Source organism: Eretmochelys imbricata, chromosome 6, assembly GCF_965152235.1.
Source record: "Eretmochelys imbricata isolate rEreImb1 chromosome 6, rEreImb1.hap1, whole genome shotgun sequence".
Taxonomy (NCBI): Eukaryota; Metazoa; Chordata; order Testudines; family Cheloniidae; genus Eretmochelys; species Eretmochelys imbricata.
This window is the reverse complement of record NC_135577.1, coordinates 98976980-98997595: the sequence shown is the minus strand read 5'-3', so window position 1 is coordinate 98997595 and position 20616 is coordinate 98976980.

The window sequence follows — 20616 nt, the reverse complement described above, 5'->3', positions numbered from 1 at the left end:
GGTGAGATGCTAACTGGAACATTTGGCAGGCAGAGTTTAAGGGGTAGATGCCGTAGGTCTGAGGGTTACTTGGAAATGAACAACTCTGACAACTGAAGCATCAGAATTCTGAGAGTTAAAATAGGGCAGTGCAGATGGAGAGGTATGGTGGCCCATCTTCATAGTCACAGCTTATACTGGTGGCGGCTTGACTGAGCCAGTCGGATCAACCCTTTTGGATGAGCAGCCTAAATAAATAGGTGGAATGAGGACACTAAGCTGGATTTCCTTGGCTTGCTGTTCCAAGGCAAGGCCCAAGAGGTGTTTGAAGGACTGTTACATGATACCTTAGGGGAATTTGCCTGTGTCAAGGATGCTCTACAGCAATCTCTGTATAAGATTGCAGATCCTAAGTGTAACCAAGGAGCTTTCAACAACGGAAGACAAGAAAAAGGAGAATCCATCAGTGATTCTTGGGTATGCCCTCCATCGCCTGGTCACCAAGGCATTCCTAGGCTGATGACCGAATGTAGGATTTACTGGCCAGAGACCTTTTTGTGACCCATGCAGCTGAGAGAGAGATCCAGATAGCTTGTCGTAAGGAGAGACCTAATGGGTTGGAAGTTGCCATCAGGATTGCTGCAGAGCTAGAACTAGCCACATAGGCTTCAGAAGAAGGGGCCCAACCCTGGGGCACAAGTGCTTGAGTCTGAACTGTAAGTCACTGCTGCTACTGGAAAGACATGGGACTTAGACCTCTGAGAACTGATTGAGGGCATGAGAACAATGCAGTATGATATTAACCAGCTGAAAGCAGGAAGGACAGACAAAGGAAGATAAGGACACAGGAATCTGTACCCTGATCAATAGACTTCCCATAGGAGGGCAGATCTATGTTGGAGATGTGGCAGTGAAGGCTACTTCCAGCAGAAACCATGGCAGTTGTCTTTGGGGTTCATGGAAATTATGGAGCCATCTGAGTGAATGGTGATCTGTCTGCAACAGGAATTCTTTCCCCAGGAGGAAGTGCCAAAAATGTCTGATGAAGGTCACCACTGCCAACAGCTCTTTCTTAGTTGAGGAGTAGTTCCATTCTGCATGGTTCAGGATCCTTTTGGCTTATGCAACTACTCTTTCCTTCTCTCCATATAGTTGAGCCAAGACAGCACCAATGCCAACTTCACTGGCATCTGTGTCTAGGATGAATGGGAGCTGTGGGCAAGTATTAGTGCAGACATGAGCCTCCATGTTAGTTCCATAAATGCTTCTTGGCATGCAGTAGTCCATTCTAGTGTTCCTCCCACTTGTATGCCAGCTTGTGCAGTGGCTGTGCAATTGTGGCAAAATCAGCAATGCATCTCTGACAGTATGAAGTCAGGCCAATGAAACTCTGCACCTCAGGGGCAGAACATGGCACCAGCCATGATTGGACAGCTTCCTCCTTTTCAGGTTCTATCCTTATACCATGCCTTGAGATCACATGTCCCAGGTAATTTACTTCATCACAGAAAAAAATGCATTTTGATGGATTCACCTTAGCATAGCCATGGTGGCTTGAACAGCTGGCTCAGTTCCAGTACCAGATAAGAAACAGTACACTAATGCTGATGCTCCGTCTAGGAGATTGAGCCTGGGCAGTACTAGCAAAGAAGCTGGGAATGGGGAATGAAAAACTGCCAGCCTAACAGCAGTCTTGACCCCAGAAGAAAGGGTCACTGACAATGGGGCAGAGGCCCTGATGCAAGATGAAGGAGCCACAACTTTGAAGGAGGCACAAATCACAGACCCAGTAGTTTCCCATCTGAGGCACTGGAAGGACGAAACACTGTTAAATCTTGCAGAAAAGGCCCAGGCAGGCCCAGGCATGTGATAATACAGAGAATCCTGGCCTGACTCAGACCTAGAGCAAGGGCTACTGCTTAGGCATCTAAGGGCAATGGAGAATATGGTTTGTTGTACTCATCGAATGGTCCCAACGGGGTTGGTCCCTGAGATTCTGAAGGTGTTATGTAGCAGCAATACTGGGTGATATTTAGGGATAGATAGAAAAGCTTAGTCAAAGGGTTCAGAATTGGAACTAATGACCTGGACAGCACAGGTCTGTTTAGGACTGCATAAAGTCTTGTTATACCTGTGGGGCCCATAAGGCAGCACATACTAAACTCAGAGCACCTTTGGTTACCACCCAGATGAACATGAAGCCACCCTCCTAGTAGAACTAGGTCAGATGTGCATAGAAAGGTATGTTAATCTCACAGAGTACCTAACACACTTGACAGGCATCCTCAGCACTGTTGGCCAAGCAGTAAAACATCACCAGAGTAGGGCCACCCAGAGACAGAAGAAATGGTACAATTTAAGGATGTCTGCCCAGATATGCCTGGAAAGTGAGTTGGTTTAAGTCAGAGATCACAGAAGGAAGAGAGGTTTTAGCACCAAGTTATAACAGAGGTATGAGGACCCATACAGGGTGGTCAACCAAGTATCAGAGATGTTTTCTGAACTATCCCCTGTCCTGGATGGAAACAGTTTTGTCCTACACTAGAAGAGGCTAAAACCCACTTGGGTCTTGACCCAACTGAAGATATACCCAGCTTGTGACTGTAGGACTGAGGGAATGGTTGAGAAAACTCTTTTGGTGAAGAGGTCAAATCCCAGGGCAGTGAAGGAGAACAGGATGGGGCAAATGCTGGTGTGTGCCCCATCAAGTAGGGTCAAGCCCTGGTATGGCATATCCAGGTGTGACCCTGTCGGAGGGAACTGAGTTGGGTGATGAGACAGAACCACTGGGGGTCACCCTACCCACAGAACCTGCTCCACAAAATGGAGGTGAACCTATAATGGACCCAGAGCCAAGATGGAACCTGAGGCCACAGAGAGAGCATACAGTCCCCCACTGGCACCAAGACTTCCACATGGACTAGTGCTGGATGTAAGAAGGTCTTCTTTCTTAGAGAGGAGGGCACCATGATGGATTTTCTAATAAAGGGACTACAACTGTTATCTGCCTTCACCCCACTGCATATCCCCTTCCTCCTGATCAGGTAAGGAAAGGCCCTGAACCATGACATGGCCAGGCTCTTTTTGGGTGCAGGAGCCACATGGCAAACAGGGAGCTAGAGAGCAGCCTCAGGAAGTGTGTGGAGAAGGCTGTGACTGCCGGACATTACAGCTGGATGCAGGTCTGTATAGGGCATATGGGAATACAACAGCAGCTGGGCAGGGAGCCAGTGCAATATTGAGAGATACTAACTGAGACTGGCTTGGAAACCCACAAGCTCCTAATTGCTAGGAATTGAGACTGGACTGGAGAGGGCATCCAGCCATTAATCTGAAGAGTGCTGATTCTTGGTTGGACTGCCCCAGGGATACAGAAAAGAACCACTGTTGCTCACTTTGATCTGCACCATTTCCCTTTCCTGCCAGCCCTAGTAAGATACCCTTTCACTTTGCCATGTGTCTGAGTGGCTATTTGAACTGAACAGGGCTAGCACCTACAAGGCCTAGCTGTTGAAGCACACACAGTGCTTGTCTAGTGCTGGCACAGAAGGGGTTTGGTATACTGGGCAGCGTCAATAATTACCATTCACTAAGTAACCCCTCATCCCCATGCACACACACATATTGTATTTGGCAGAAGTCCTTTAGCTCAATTCCCTAACTGCCAGAGTGAATGTCCAATAAGGCAATGTCCCTTTAACAGTCACTTTCCTTCTTTTCCCTCCTTCACTACACTTCACTCATGGTTTGTTGTTCATGGTTAGCAAAGTCCACATTTCAGGCTACTCTATCTCCAGTCCACAGGGAAGCGTTGCCTGATCCAATCCTGAGGCTCCATCACCTACCCCAGCTATGGTGATTACAGTACTAGTGGTACTTGGTGGCAGGGTCCTCACCATAGTGCATCAGATCTGCTTCTTTCTGCTTCTTCAGCAAGGAGACACTTCTCATTACCTCATTGCACATTCTTTCATGGAGAGTCAATATCATATGGGACTCTTACCACCTGGGATGAATTACCACCAGGCACTAGGAGTCCCTTTCTCCCTCTTCTTCTTTTGTGTCCAGGCACTAGGCTCTATTACCCAACCATGCCAGATTGAGGTTTGTGTTAGGGTGCCCCTCATCTACGTCATATTTGGTGCAGTTCTCTTGCCCTTTTTTCAGTTAACAAGGATGATAATGTTTCATTACCGTTCAACTCAAAGCTTAACTGAATTTTGACCCAAATCACTGGAACTGTTACAGAACAAAAATGTAAATGAGATCTGACATATTCAGTCACTTCCCCCTGTTCATCAATAGATGGCGGTAGAGAGCTCCTTCTCCTATGGAGCTTTTTTGACCATATGATGTTCTGAAGAAGCTCTGAGCTATGTCCTCCTCTGCTCAGTGACAGATGGTAGCGGCAAGGGCCTAGATTCTCAAAGGTATTTAGATACCTAACTCCCATTGATTCCAGTGGGTGCTAGACACCTACATAACTTTGAGAACCTGGGCATAGCCATATTCTTTAGAGCATCAGGCCACAGAGTTTACAACATCATCAATAATTCTACTTTGAGAGCCTGGGATGGAAAAAAATCACTATTTTGTATGAAGTCAAAATATATTGGACTTTATTTTAAAACAATTTTTGTCATGTTTCTTCTTTTTGCACATAGGGACTCCTGTCAGTGAATAAGGCCCCATGTTGCTAGGTTCTGTACAGGCCAGTAATAAAAAGACAGTCTTTGACACAGAGAACTCTCAATATAGGCTTCTGACAAGATGCATCAGGTGGTTGATACAGAGTTGAAGGAGGACAAGGTGCAATTTTTGTATGGCAGGTAGTACTCTTGGTTCAACACTTGCCTAGCCATGAATGCAAAACGAAATGGCTAAACGTGTGATTAAATTATTGTTTGGAGTGTTGTTGTAGCTGTATTTGTCCCTGGGTATGAGAGAGACAAAATGGATGAGGTCATATCTTTTATTGAACCAACTTCTGTTGGTAGGAGAGACAAGGTTTCAAGCTACACAGAGCTCTTCTGTAGGTCAGGTCTCAGACATGAAGAAGAGCTCTGTCTAGCTCAAAAGCTTGCCTGTTCCACCATCAGAAGTTGGTCCAATAAAAGATATTACTTACCCCTTATCTGTGTAAATTATCATACATTACCATTTGCACACTCAGTTACCTAGCCTGGGTGAGTAGTCATGGTCATACATCTAAATTAATCATTCACTTGTTTAATTAATTTATTTAAAAAACAGAACCAGTGTGCCTGCAACAAAAACCAAACCCACAACAGCCCAACCTTGCTTAATCCTGCAAAGACATACACAGGTGCTTCATTTAGAGTATGTGAGTAATTCCAATGACTTCAGTGAGACTACTCACATGCATAAAGTTAAGCATGTGCATAAATCTTCACATAATTAGGGCCTAGTTTAATTACTGTAATTTGTATGTTCAGTGTTTAATTTCTAGGTGAACTCCATTTCATTCTGAAATAAGTCTCTTTTTTTTAGCTTTAGGCTGTTTTCTTTCCTAACAGCTGAAGTAATTGTTGTCATGCAGGTTGTCAGTTGTCAAACCAAAAAACAACCAGGTTAGGGGGAAATATTTAACAAAAATGCCACTTCTTTCCCCACACAAGGGAAAAAAATCCCCCCACGCAAACAAACTAGTTTGTGTGAATTTTTTCCCCTCAGCTCTGTACTTTTCTTCTGAACACCTGTCACTTGTTGTTTAATTGGGCAACAGATGATATGGCATGATGGTTTTTTCCCTACTATATCTCATTTCCATCTTTCAGCTTGCTTAGAGTTTTGTTTGATGTTGCTGTATAAACTTTGAAGAGCTTTGCTGCTAAAATTATTCTTAAAACCACCTGCAGATTGTTGACTTTGACTGGGCTACAGCTGGTGTTGATGGCATCTGAGATGAAGCCTTTTTTTACTGCCTGACTGGCTCTTTGCTATTGTTTATCAATCCCTTCCAATATATTTTTTCTTTTTTCCTTAGGTCTGCTCATAAACAGAGACAGGCCTGAACCAAAGCATTGTATCCAATCACTGCTGGTCTTTGAGGGATAGATTTTTTTCACCTGGCTTCTCTGCTTACCATAGTCTGAATGAAAACCATAGATCCAAATATCCCTAAATTTTGGGGAGTTTAAAATATGGAACTGAAGTTTGTGGCTAGGGCCCATCTCTAGGCAGAAGCAAATTCAGTCATCCTTGTGCAGTGTAAGATCTGGTGATATTCTCTGGTTGGAGATATCTAGGCAGACTGCAAAATATGCCTCTGTATGGTGTTAGTTCTGGAAATAATTTCTGAACAAGGTGAAAAGTTTTGTGAGAAAATTTTGCACCCAGATTTTACACAGAGATCAGAATGGGAACTCAACAATTCATACGTGATGGGTTTAGAGAGTTACCCACAGCTAAAGGTCTGAAGCAGGGATCAACAACCTTTGACACGCAGCCCATCAGGGAAATCCGCTGGCGGGCCGGGCCGGTTTGTTTACCTGCAGCATCTACAGATTAGGCCGATCGCAGCTCCCACTGGCCGCGCTTCACCGTTCCAGGCCAATGGGGGCTGCGAGAAGCGGTCGCCAGCACATCCCTTGGTCCACACCACTTCCCGCAGTCCCCATTGGCCTGGAACAGAGCCAGTGGGAGTTCCGGTCGACCGAACCTGCGGACGCTGCAGGTAAACAAACTTTCTTTGTAGAAAGAACAACGACACTGATTATAAAATGTGCACATTTATTTTAATATTGCTGGTGAATGAATGTTGAGTGACTGTTGAAAAAGAACCCTAGCATTCAGCTACTTTTATAGGATTTTTGGACTGAACTTTCTGGTAATTGATGACATAGTGTTGTCTCAAGGCCTTTTCAGCTGGTTAAGACAATGTTCACGTCCTCGAAAGTGTCATCATATGTTCTGAATGTGTGATTTTTGCAGGGGGGATCACTGATATTTTGGGGGTGGGTATGCAAAACATCAAACGTTTTAAAAATTGCTGATTTAAGTGGGACTTTCTCCAAAATTGATACTAGCTAAGGATGACCTAACTGATTGGACCTACTTCATGGTTCCAAGATCAGCCTCATATCTGATTTGTCTGAAGACCTTGGCGGGAGGTGCTGCAAAGTGGAATAAGCCAAATTCACAAACCACAAGACTCAAGGGCAACACTGAGAATCCTCGCCTTTTGGGTCAACAAGCAATCTACGAGAAGACTGATGTTCCAGAATCTCTAAGGCTCAGCTGTGCTGGGGAGATTAAATCAAGACATCAAAAAACAGGCCACATAAACCTTTGACCCTTTTTCCTGTACCTAAAGAAGGCCACTAGTGAGAAGAGCTGTGTCGGCAACATCATGATCTGGCTCCTTTATTGCAGTACCAGCTCCAATTCCATGAGAGCCCAGAAGACTGCAAGATCTGAAGAGTTTGCAACCCCCCTGTCATCTTACTTTACCTTTTATCTATTTTTGTCTTTTGTGTTTATTAGCTGGCAGACATCCCAGCCTTTTTATTCTCTAACTTTAGGGTGTGAAAGTGTGGTTGTGTGCACACATTTGTGTATGAGCAACCATAAAATCCATATGGGCAAGGCACCAGGAAGAAAGTTCTCTGGGTTTAAACAGCGCTAAACATTGACTCCTGATGATACTCATTAAGGTGTATTCAGCGTTCTGTATTTAAAGTTCCTTAGAAACTTAAAACTGTCATAAGTAAATAATAGTAGTTGAGAAGTGTCAAACATTAGCTTATCAGTGTTCTGTTAAAGTCAGTATTATAATATCTTTCTTGGGGTAAGGAGGAAAGGGTTAGCAACAACACAAGAACTGAAACATAAAAAGGCAGCTTTATAATTGGCTTTATGGTCCTGGTTTAGACTTTGGATAACAATTTGGTTTCAGCATTAAAATATTTAGCCAGCTCTAAGTTATAGAACTGATTGACTTGAGTGAAATTCTTTACTTAGGGTTTATAACCAAGCAGAAAGCCATCTCCGTAAAAATTCTAGTGAGGGAAGTAAAGATTAATTATTTGTTTTATTAATCTAATGATTTAACTAATTTGATTATTTAACTTCAATCCAATATTGAAACTAATGTATTGATTTGATCTTGATTTGAAGGTTTTATTTACTTTATTCTTAGTTTAGTAGCAGCAGCTAAGCTTTGGTGATGTATTTTGTTGATTTTATTTTAATAGTTTTAATCAAATTTATAAAACACGGATCCAAAACCTTTGAGGACCTGGGTGGACACCAGCTGGTCAACCTAAAAACTTGGCCAGCTCCCCTTAATTAATCTTTGGTTCACACAATATACATCTATCAAAAGGATTTTGATCCCTTGGGCTGGGATACTGGTCAGATTTAAGCATTTTGGAAAAAGAGGAAAGTCCATATGGACAGAAGGGAAGGTACAATGTAGACTATTGAACAAGTGCTCTATAGACTTGAGCTTGACTTCAGCCACAGTCAAAATAGAACAGGAGTACTTGTGGCACCTTAGAGACTAACAAATTTATTTGAGCATAAGCTTTTGTGAGCTACAGCTCACTTCATCGGATGCATGCGATTATGAATGAAGTGCATCCGATGAAGTGAGCTGTGGCTCACAAAAGATTATGCTCAAATAAATTTGTTAGTCTCTAAGGTGCCACAAGTACTCCTTTTCTTTTTGCGGATACAGACTAACATGGTTGCTACTCTGAAATCAGTCAAAATAGACTATCACAGATATTAATTAAAGGGAGAGTGCCGGGGGGCACTGAGGCAGCTATGATTTAAATGGAGATAATCAGAACAGATTCACAAATGGAAAATCATATCTAACAAATCTGATCATTTAGACTAAAAGGGCTGCTGCCAAATGGTCAAGTAAAAGTAACGTTAATCTGGTACTATGTTAAAAACAATCACAAGGTCAGTAAGTGCGAAATTATAGTGGGGATGAACAACTTGAATAATGGGCCTGGAAGTAAAATGGAGGGTATGTATAAAGAGATGGAATGAGTTGGCTAGTGGAGTACCTGAAGGATCAGTTTTAGAACTAGGTCTGGTTTTGTTCAGATTATACCAAGAAGTTCAAGGGAGACACAGGCAATGGAGTGTATAGAGTTGTGGGGTGAAAAATTGCTCAGAGTAAAGAGTTAATACAATTTGCCTTTGCTCTCTTAGATTCCATGCAACTGCCCTCCTGCTCCTCATAGTCCCTCATATCTCAAGACATTCCTTGTGGTCTAGCCTTGGTGATGGCAATGATATGATAAAAGGCAGCATCTGTCTAGAGTTTCCCTGGTCCTAGATACGGATACATCCCCTCAGGACTGCTCTTGTGAGAGTTCAAATGCAGTTTGTCTTGAGCTAACTCCTCCACTGTGTCTTTCATCTGAGGGGATGTTAAAGGTTACACACCAAGGATCAAGTGAGCCATGGTAATCATGTTTTAATTCTCATTGGAGTTGGTGGAGTTGCTTTCATTTATACCAGGGTAAATGAGAGTATAATTTAGCTGTGTGGGCTTGACACTGCACGCTACATATGTCATATGTATAAGGGCAAGGTAGAGTGACCAACAAGATTGAGTGTGCAGGTGATACTGATTCTTCATCACTGAGAGCCCTGCTGTCCAGCCAGCAAGTGACTCCTGCTTTGCAGCTGGAGAGAGACCGAAGAGGGGTGCGCATAGTCAAGCACCTCGTTAGCATGAGGGTCATACGTAAGTCCATGGCTCTTCAGACACCTCCGTCCTCTCCCTACATTCGGACCTTTTTTTACCTTGAACCTTACCTTAACAAGTGAGCCGCCACACATCATGCTTGAGACTTACTATTGCTCAGCATGAAGGAACTATCTCTAGTCTTTAACTTCACTTGTGTGCACACACATCTCCCACTTGCATTTGGACTGACACACAACCACATGTACTTTGCTGTACATAGTGCACAGAGTTACAGCATCAAAGTGTATGTGTATGAGTTTGTGTTTCTACAGGTTATTGTTAGTCATTGTCTGTTGCATTGTTTCATTTTTCACCCCTCAAGTTGAGGATGGAGATACACGATGCATCTTGTATTTAGGCGGAGTAGCTAATGAGGAATATATTCCCATTGCAGTACTTTATATCTCCAATAACATTAGCCCATTATTCTTTGACTTTACCACTGATCTCACATTGATACATTTCTGATTCATAAAGTGCTTGTTTTGAATTATGAAATATTTTAAGAATGCCTTTGACTCCAGTGAATTGTATTGATTACCTAATTATCATGTTTTAGGATGATCTGTGATTCACAGTCCCTGGGCAGAACCTTAACATGGAAGGCTTGCAAAAACTGTGTGGGTAGGTGTTGAAACATCAGAAAATAGATCCTGTAAATGAAAGAACAAGTACAGTGTGTTCTTATAAGCCATATGTGTGTCTTGCATGCTAGCATAAAAAGGCAAGGCACTGTGATTAGGACCTGTGGCTTGGAATGCAGCAGGAAGCAGTGCTATGACATGTTACTATGTCCACGGTGCACCAGCAGAGGTAGTTCATGCCACTTCTAGGCAAAATTATCAGTGGCAGTTAATCCTTATTAGGTTGGATAGTGTAGATTTTCTTGGATGCCTATAGGAAGTCAGTGGGAACAATAGCATTGTATCCAAAACACTTGAGTCAGCAAAATTAGTTTGGAAAATTCACCAAAACAGAATCTCTAACAAGATTTCCAGTCTTTATTTCGCTTCTAGTCAGGTCACAGCTAAGGTACCACAAAAACCAACTTGTTCCACTATCCTGGCATTTTAGGTGCTTACCAGAACTATGAAATGTAGATGTGGGTTAAAATTTGGGTTTAAAAATGTACATATATTTTCATGCTAGGCTACATGGGATCCAGAGCCTAGACAAAGTGTAGATTTCCCAAGACAAGGAAAAAAACAGCTTTTATCTTTAATCCACTGAAAAATAAAATGAAAAGTAATGGCAAAATGCCCGGAAAGAAGAATTTGCAAGAAGCCCTCCCTACATTTGCAGATTTTACTTTGTATGTGATTTTTTTTTAACCTGACATGGGTTCAAATTAGATTTGGATTCAAATCCTGTTCAGGATACATAAAAAAGAAGGTGATGTTTTTAACCAAGTTCATGTTTTCTATATCCCAAAACTTTGTCACAATAGGCAGCTTTGATCAATAAGATTCAGGACTGAATAGCAGGGGATGATGCAGATAGGGAGTGAAAGGCATTGTCAAAATTGACTGGGAAGAGCTGGGAAAGCTCCTGACCTGACCATCCTTTATTGATGTTAGTGCTGCTTTTGGTCCCATTGCAACAGTAACTAAATTCACTTTCATTCTTTTCCTAAAATTAATTGCTTGATAAACTAGAACATAACTTTTCGCCAGTGTTGTTATTTGAATAAACTTATGGGTCAATGGGAATCCTACACTTGAACTCTCCCAAACATTGTCAGGTCTCAAATCTGAAGCTGCGTCTGGATCTGATTTCTGCAGCAGTTCCTCATCTCTGCAACACACTGAAGCAAAACCCCAGATAAGAACACTAGTGAAATTTGGGGTGCTTTGGATCCAGATCCAAATACTGTGACTCGGACACATCTCTAGTAATAACTAAGTTAAGGACTCTGGCTCTTTTCCTTGGATTTGGCTGAGCTGTGCTTGGCACAGGATTTAATGGAGTGGGGCAAAAATGGCCTTAATCTCTGGGGCTGCTGAGCGCTCAACCGTCCCTCAGTATACATTTGAGGAGCTGCAGCCCCTTCCTGAAGACATTCCACTGAGGTGCACCCTATACCAGGACATTCTGGAGGCAACGGCACAAATCTGTCTATGCTGTCTCTAATCACTCCAAGAGTTCTCCATGCCAGTGGAATCCTCAGTGCAGAGGGACTGTAGGATGGGCCAGGATCTGTCCCTGTATCTGAAAACTCTGGACTGTTGCATGCAAGTAAAAATAATGCCTTTACCAGTCACTCAGGTTTAGAAAAGTTCTGTCTACATTTTCTGTTTGAAAAACAAAAATGTCTCTGATCCAGAGATGAAATGAACTCCCCAGCACTGTCTCGGGTAGTGAATGATATGTTATAACTGGCTGTTATTAGTGATGCTTCTCAGCCTGGTAATTAATCTCTCACAGAGCTTCATAGTTAACTCGGGCCTTGAGGAAGATAGAATATTGTGCTTGGAGGGATTCTGAACTCACTTAAACACCTGGAAGCAAGATTATGTCCTTCTTATTTTTCTCAAACAATAGCCTCAGGGAAAAAGTGTCCCTACCACCTTCTTTCATACTTCAAATGAGATTTTCAACACCATAGCCCATTGACTACCTGCATTAAATGCAGCTAAAAACCAATTTCTGGGCAATTTCACAAACTTATTTTTGTGAGGTGAAGGCATCCTAAGCTCATCTTCCTTCCCAGTGAGATTGACACCCTCACTTCAGTTTTCCTTTGGCTGTGCTACTGTTGTATTGATCTTCAAAATGGCATCAGCCATGTATCAAGAGCTTTTTTTATCCCAGATTGCCCTGCAAACAATGAACCAAATTGGGAAACACCCACAGAGCAGGCAAATAGTGTACAGAGTTAGCTGGGAAAAGGCTCAAACCTCACGTAAGCAGAGGACACTCTGTAACTGGAGTCAAACAGTGAGCATGAAAGGTGCTTGGTTTGTGCAGAGCAGAACTTAGATGAGTTTGTTAGGTTGGCAAAATAAGGGTATGGACAGTGATAATGGAAGAGGAGTCCTGGGGAAAACCAGACAGAAGCATTTAGTGAGGAAAAGTGTCAAATAGGTGGATGGCTGAAGTAATGCAGAATGTTAGGTTTATGCTCCATTATAGAAGACAGCAGAATGGTTAGGGCACTGCCAGGCTTGTGATGGGACTGACATGCAGAAATATATGTTGTACAGATTATATTTAGCATAAGAACTCATTTTTAATGTGGAGTTGAATTATATTGTTGAAAAGTGATATTTTTATTAATGAGGAACTGTGGGATGTTCTGACGTCCTACATATACAGACGTAGTCAAACAGACCTGATCTTATAATCAGCTCTTACTCTCACAGAACACCCCATTGACTTCACTGGCATTGTTCATGTGAATGGGAATTCCTCATGTGAGTAACGCTTGCAAGATTAGTCCCATATTTTACAAAACATAAGCATCAAAGTCCTCACGTAATCAGCACTGGAGGTAATAAGACTGAGGCGATCGAGATCTCATTTATATGTTGCCCACTAATTGCTTTTGCTAAATAAGGTCTGGATTTGCTCCTTAGGTTCCACTGATTTACCCTGGTGGAACCCAGGCTGTGAGTCCTTGGTGGTAGTAAATCTGTCTGAAGCAGGGATACCATACCATCTCACTTTGCATAGGTAACACAAAGCCAGCTGGTGCAGGCCTAAAATGAGCCCAAGAGCAGGAAAGCCAGGTCAGGTGGAGCTGCACAGGTTCACTGGCTCTCCTACATGGTCTCCTCAGAACTTGGCAGGATTTACATCTGTGCTCTCCCAGCAGAATTCCCAAAGGAAGTTGGCAGGGGTACTGCTACCACTCACTGCCAGAAACGAATCCCTTCCGGGATGTAGCTGCCTACAAAGGTCTAGGGGGTACCAAGTGCAGCCTCCCAGAACAGTTGAATGTTGAATCCAGCTGTATTGTATTAATATAGTATAAACTGATAATGTATTAGACATAAGTAAATGTTCTCTTTCTTACAGCAGGTATGCACATATAAGATATATTTTACAAATGCATGTGCTTTGCCAGTCTCTGTACTGTAGCAGTTCCCATCTGCATGGATTTTGCTGTAGCCCCTTGAACTTTTCTTAGGAGTCATGCAGGCATTTTTGGCAGGTGTCAGATACTTTTCTTGGCCAAGACCTCTTCTGTAGTGCTTTTCATCAGAAGATCTCGAAGCACTCTTACTAAGGAGGTAAATGCTTAGGTGTTTTGGTATCCTTCAACCTGTGAGGATTCCACTGAAATTGTTTTATTTATTGTTTGTATTACCACAGCCCCTCAAGGGCCGAACTAAGATCAGGGTTCCATTGTGTTAGGCACTGGGCAACCACAGAGTAGAGTCCCTGCTCCAAAATGCTCAATGATCTAAATCGACAGGACAGACAAAACATGAGAAGGGGAAACAGAGAGATGAACTGACTTGTTCAAGACAACAGTGCTGCTCAGTGGCAGAGCCAGGAGTAGAACCAGGGGGCAAAATCCTAGCCTTGTTGAAGCTAATGGGAGTTTTGCCATTGACTTCAGTGGGGCCAGGATTTTACTCTAGGTCTTTGGACTCTGATACTAGTACCCTAACCATAAAACAACGTGGGCTGTCAATGACAACATACATGGAAGGAAACAGCAGCTGCTTAACAATGACCAGTCACACTGTATATCCAGATTGGAGAAGAAACACAGAACATATCACATCCCACTGAAATTGCAGGGGGCTTTTTATCTAAGGAAAATGCAATTACCTAAATTGGGAATTTGTTCAGGATTACAGGACAAAGATTGTCAGAGAAACTGTAAGGAGTAACCCTGATTATAACCTTGGTTTCATATACTCTCCATGTCACTGCTTCTGATCTCATCCGAGTCATATCTGCTTAGTTTCTCCCTCTAATTTACTTTCATCTTCTTTAAATCATGTACAATGTTCTAATTTTACTAAGAATAATGTAATTGAAAAGCTTCCTCTCCTCATTGCCTTCTCAAACAAACAGTAAAGGCATCATCCCTGGGTGTTATCATAACAGCCCATGAAGCAGAACAAATATTATAGACTGATATTCTCAGAGAGAAATGTGTTGTGGCTGCATCTCAATAAAATGCTCATGCTGCCTTCTCAATCAGAGGGATTACCGCATTTCATGGGTGATACGGTCATCACTCCAGGCTGTCTCTTATGTATATTTAAATTTCTGTTGTGAGGGTTATTTTTTCCTCCATAAGTTGCACATTATGAAATCAGCAACATGTTTCTGTTTCATACTGGAGAATTATGAGACTGACAATTTATTCAAGGGGAGACATTGTTGCCTACTGGATAGCATGCTGGAGTGGAGGATAGGAGGTGCTGGTTCAACTCCTGGCTCTTCCACTGCTGGATGCTGTTCTATGCCTCGGTTTCCCCATCTGTAGAATGGGGATAATGATGCTGATCTCCTTTGTAAAGCTCTTTGAGATCTACTGATGAAGAGTGCTGTATAAGAGTTAGATATTAGTATTCCAGCCTAAATAATCTATTACTAGATTATTACCAAGAGTTGTGTTAAGACCATGGCAAATGTGTTTCTGCAGTCCTTCCTTAATTTTCAGTTCAGATGTTTACAGACTCTATTCCCCAGCCTCAAAGAAAGATGCACTGATGCACCTACAATAACGTAATGTAAACTTTTAGTTTCCCAATGTACTGGGCCACATCTCTTAGACCAATAGTGCTAACTGTGCCGTCCATACAGAAGAAAAGATATTGCTTCACCCATCTTGTCTCTCTCTCTCATTCTTACCAAAGATAATCCATTGCCGTCATATGATGCCAGGCACATGAGGACCCTATCTATGGGGTGTAGTTTTTCACATATCTATTGACTGTTTAGATAATTTGCTTACGCAATATGGGTAATATTATTTCGAAATAAAATATTAAAACATTTAGACAACCATAATAATCATAATAATAAATTAATTAAACAGACTGGATAAAATATTAATGGTCCCTCAAATATATACAGAACCTGATGGTGAATCAAATTCTTCTCAACTTATGTCAGTAATTCTGTTGATGCCAGTGAGACTGCTGATGCAATTAAGACAAGCAGGGTTTGTTTTTGGCCTAGTGTAGCCATTGTACAGAATTAGTTGATTAAATAATGAAAGACTAATTGGAATATACGTATGTGCAAAGGGCAATTAAGGCTTGAAGGGCCTGTATATGGAGGGTCCTTGAGAATGTGAGGACAGATTTAAACTTGGTGATAGAATTCTGGCTCAGATTTTCTTTATCCTGCTTGAATTTTCATCTTTGATTTTACATTGACAACGTGGGCTTTTTTATGGCAGGGTTACACAGCACTTCAGAAATCACTGCCTGCTTCTTAAGTCAGACAAAGGGGATCTGCTAAGTGAGGGAGCCAATGAAAATAATGTTAAAAGATGCAAAGTAAATGTCCTGTTAAACTGTTAGCAAGAGAGCAGCTGCCTTCCAAAATCAGTTTCATGCCAATAATTCTGTTTCTGGGAAGTGTGTGCAATTTTTCTCTGAAGATTGGCATATACAGATTGATCAGACACAACAGATTAACATGCAAGATGACTATGTGAAAAATGCTTCTAACTGCAAAATCATACATCCTGTCACATTCTTAAATGAGATGGCAGAGGGTAGAAGGGATAATTATTTGATGGTCTAACAATGAACATTGATTCCTTGTTTTTTAAACAAAGGATTTTGAGAAACCTATAAAACCATTTATCCTTGTGGTATTTGGTGGTGCACAGCATGATATCCTAGCAATATGCCATGAACAGTGAGACAGTAGTCTATCATACAGTTGCTATATGCATGGGAGGCCAAGAGGCTTAAATGTAACTTAAAGGTTATAGACTGAAAAAATAACAGATATATGTGAATTTCAGGGCTATAATTCCGTCAGGGGATTCTGATGTCCAAAATCACAAGAGTGAGGCTAAATCACCAACATAATAAGCTAGGAGGAGAAATGATTTTAAAGCAGAGGATTCAGAAGCAGGATTCCAGGGTTCTGTTCATGCCTCTGCCAGGACTTGTTGTGTGATCCTGAGCAAGTCAGTATACCACGCAGTGACTAAGCACCAAATCAGTCCTCTACATTGAAATACCTGCATAGGTATGAGGAATCTTTTTGAGGGTTCCTGTGTATGTATATATGTATGTGCGTGTGCAATGCAGTTTGCTCTGCCCTAAACAACATAATGATGGTGGGCTACCTGCTCACAAACCCCATTTATCTTCTCCGTTCCAGGTGGGTCTTATGACTCCATCGGGGGCACAAATCCATCCATGCAGAAAGCTGAATGCTTGTACATTGGCTTTGGGTCTCTGCAGCTCTTGTCCAACTCCCAAATACCCTGGCAAGTACCCACTCCCAATTACCATGCTACCGAGGATTCATTATCTGATGCCTGCCTTGTTTAAGGTAACTCCCCAGCACAGAAGGAACTCTTCCAAAGAACTGTGCAAGGCTGCAGCAAGAGAAAAAGTCCTCGCGCCCTCCCTCCAATTGCTTTCCTATATAGGGGTCAGTCACAAAAGAGCCCAAAATATATATTGATGGTGTAAAGAAGCATGTGAATATTTTCCAAATATATCAGACCATTAGGGAACACCGGGAAATAAGTGAACCCAGTGCAAATAGTGTTGGCCAAAGGTTCCAAACTTTCAGCTGTGGGAAATGAACTTTGCTATCGGTCTACAGAGTAAATACAGCATGAGTAGTATCAATACAAGCTTAATCTTCACTGCCTTCTCAGTATGCCTCAATCCTGCTCTATACGGTTGTCTAATTTCCTTGTCCATTCAATCATTTGCTTCTCTGCTGAGAATACCAATTAGTGCCAACGGTGATGATTTTTTCTGCAGACACTTGTTCACTAGGAAGTAGTCTAAAATTTCCAGTAAGACGGCTATTGGCTCATAGGCTATTGAAAAGATGGCAGATAGCTTTGACACCCTACTGAGCTGGGCCAGATTTAAACTGGTGATATAAACCTGAAAGTTTATTATGCCATCATTAGTTTTACATGGACTGAGATCACCACCTCATAATGCAGATGCCAACTTTCGGTCACCATTTACCTATGCTAGGTGCAAACTAGCAACCAAGTAGTGAGAGATTCTATCTAATTAAAAAATCCCCTGAGTCATCCAGTCTCTTTGAATGAAGAGTCTAAATAATAGATGGAATGGAGACAGATGAAATTCTCAACACCTACTTTGTTTCAGGCTTCAACACAAAGGGAGAGGAGAGAGAACACAGGAGGCAGCTAAGTGAGATAAATGTGAATGGAGGTCTGGGAATATGAGGAAAGAGAATTAATAAGAAATAGGTAAAAGAACACTTCAATAATTTAAAATATCTTATAAATCAGTGAGGGCCTGATGACATTTAGCCAAAGGTTTGTAAGGAACTGTCAGAGGAACAATGACAATCCACTAGGCATATTAGAGAACCTATAGAGAGCAAGTGACGAGACAGAGTACAGAGATGAATGGCAATAATACTGCAATAATCTTCAAAAAGGAGAAGGGAAGAGGGATGGGGGAAAAATCCAAGGAATTATAGGCTAATTACACAAAGCACTGGGTAAGGTTGCATTCTGTAGTTTAGTGCATGTAGTTTGTTTGGTGAGGTTACACAGTTACTTATGGATTTGTATTACTAGAGCATCTAAAAACCCTAGTCAGGGACCAGGATTAAATTGTACTAGGTGCTGTACAAGTACACAACAAAAGACAATTCCTGTTCCAGAGCTCTTACAATTCTGAGTATAAGACAAGAGACAACTGCAGGATCCTGACGGAAAGGGGAGTACAAGCAAACAATGAGACAATATTGATCAGCATGGTAGTCAGTGGTCTCAGCATACCAGCAGCCTGTTGCCACGTTTTTGATAGGCATCACAGCAAAGGTGAGATTAATGAGGGATCTGAAAGTGGATAATGAGATAGCTTTATGGAGCTTTACATGGAGCATCTCCCAATTGTAAGAGACAGCATGGGAGACAGGGCCAGGTCTAGGACCGGGCAAACAGTGCTGTTGGCCTGGGTGCCAACTTTCAGGGGGCACTGCTGTGCTGCTTTTGTTTTCCCCTGTCCTCGGCTGCTTGGGCTGGGACAGGGTGTCGAAAATGTTTTCTGCCCTGGCTGGCAAAATGGCTAAGGCTGCTCCTGGTGGGTGAAGCACAAAAGTGCTTGTTTGAAAGTTTAACAGGTGTGCAGTGGAAGGCTGATTGAAGGTGAGTGTCAGCAACTCAGTAGCAAATGAGAGATGATACCTAGGGAGGAGTGACTGTGAAGGCCCTTGAAAGTGAAGACAAGCAGCTTATGTTTGATATCTCCCAGGCATCTTATTTTGTTTGTACCCCAAAGCTCATATGCAAGTTATTTTTTTCTGGGAGGTGTAATTCATTTGTCTCTATTCAATACACAGCCAGGTATTTTATGTCTGTCTTGAGATCCCTGCTAGATGCTTCTATAATATGTGCATATATCAAGGCTTTCTTCCCACTTGTGCTATGCCTTTTAAAGTAGCAAGCACTGGTGTACAACACTGCAGTTTGATTTGCGTGTAATTTCTAGAGCTGTGAGGAGCACAGAAATTCCATTTTGTGAAGGATTTTGAAATCTGGCTCCACTCAGAATCAGAACAAAACCCCCAAAATTTCAAAATTCTCTGTGAAGGAAAATTGAAAAAAATCATTTTGTGTCAGTCAAAAACGTTCTTGATCTAATGCAAAATAAAAACAATTTGAAACAAAAAGTCATTTCAAAATGAAAAAAAATCAAAATATTTTGTTCTGAGAATGTTGAAATGGGATGGTTTGACCTTGCTGGAGCTTTTTTCAATTTTTCTTCTGAAATGAAATTTCAGTGAAATGAACTAGTTTTCATGAAGTGTTTCAATTCTATAGAACTGCATATTCAGACAGAATATGGTTGTATAGAAATTTTTTTCTGACCAGTTCTAATAATTTCCATTTTGTTTGGAGGCTGTGAACGGACAGAGCTGTTTCAGACACATCTATCATTTCTTGGCTAGCTGGCATTGCCCCTTTAAAAAGCTCAGTCAGGCCTCGTTCAGGTTAATGAAGTCCAACATCTTCAACCAAGTCCTTGTTTGGTGTATTTAATAGCTAGGAACAAAAATGGTTCCCTTCTCCAAGGGAGAGCATCCATTCTTCAGCCAACCCACTCCCATCTGATGGGTTACTCTTTATAGCAGCTATAATTAGAAACTGGAGAGACTTCTATCACAGGTAGCTATTAGCTTCCCCACAGGCTATTGAACAGATGACAATGGCTTTCTGGCATGTCCCAGTTTGGCCAGACTTGAACTGGTGATATAAAGGTGAAAGGCTTTATATCCCACTATTAGATTTCCAATCTATAGGGGAGGGAAACCTTCCTACCATAGTATAAAACTACTTGCAATTCAGGGGATAAAATCCTGACCCTATTAAAGTCAATGGTTATTTTGCCATTGACTTCAATGGAGCCACGATTTCAGCCAAAGTCTTTTGAACTAAAAAATGGATCCATTTTCAAAAAATGATGATTAAATACTGCAATACATTCTGTATAGGACCACCTCTTAATTCCATTTGGAGACTGAAGCTGATGCAAAGTTGTGGTGGCCTGTTGGGTATCTTACTGGGAGTACATAACACTTGTACTCAAGGCTCTGCATTGGCTACCTGCTGGTTGTTGGGTGGAGTTTAACCTGTTGCTTTTGATCTATTAAATCCTAACTGACCTGGGGCCTGCCTATTTCAGAGACTGCCTGTCATACAACCACAGATGAAAATAACACTTTTCCATTCGCTGGCATGTCCAAAATAT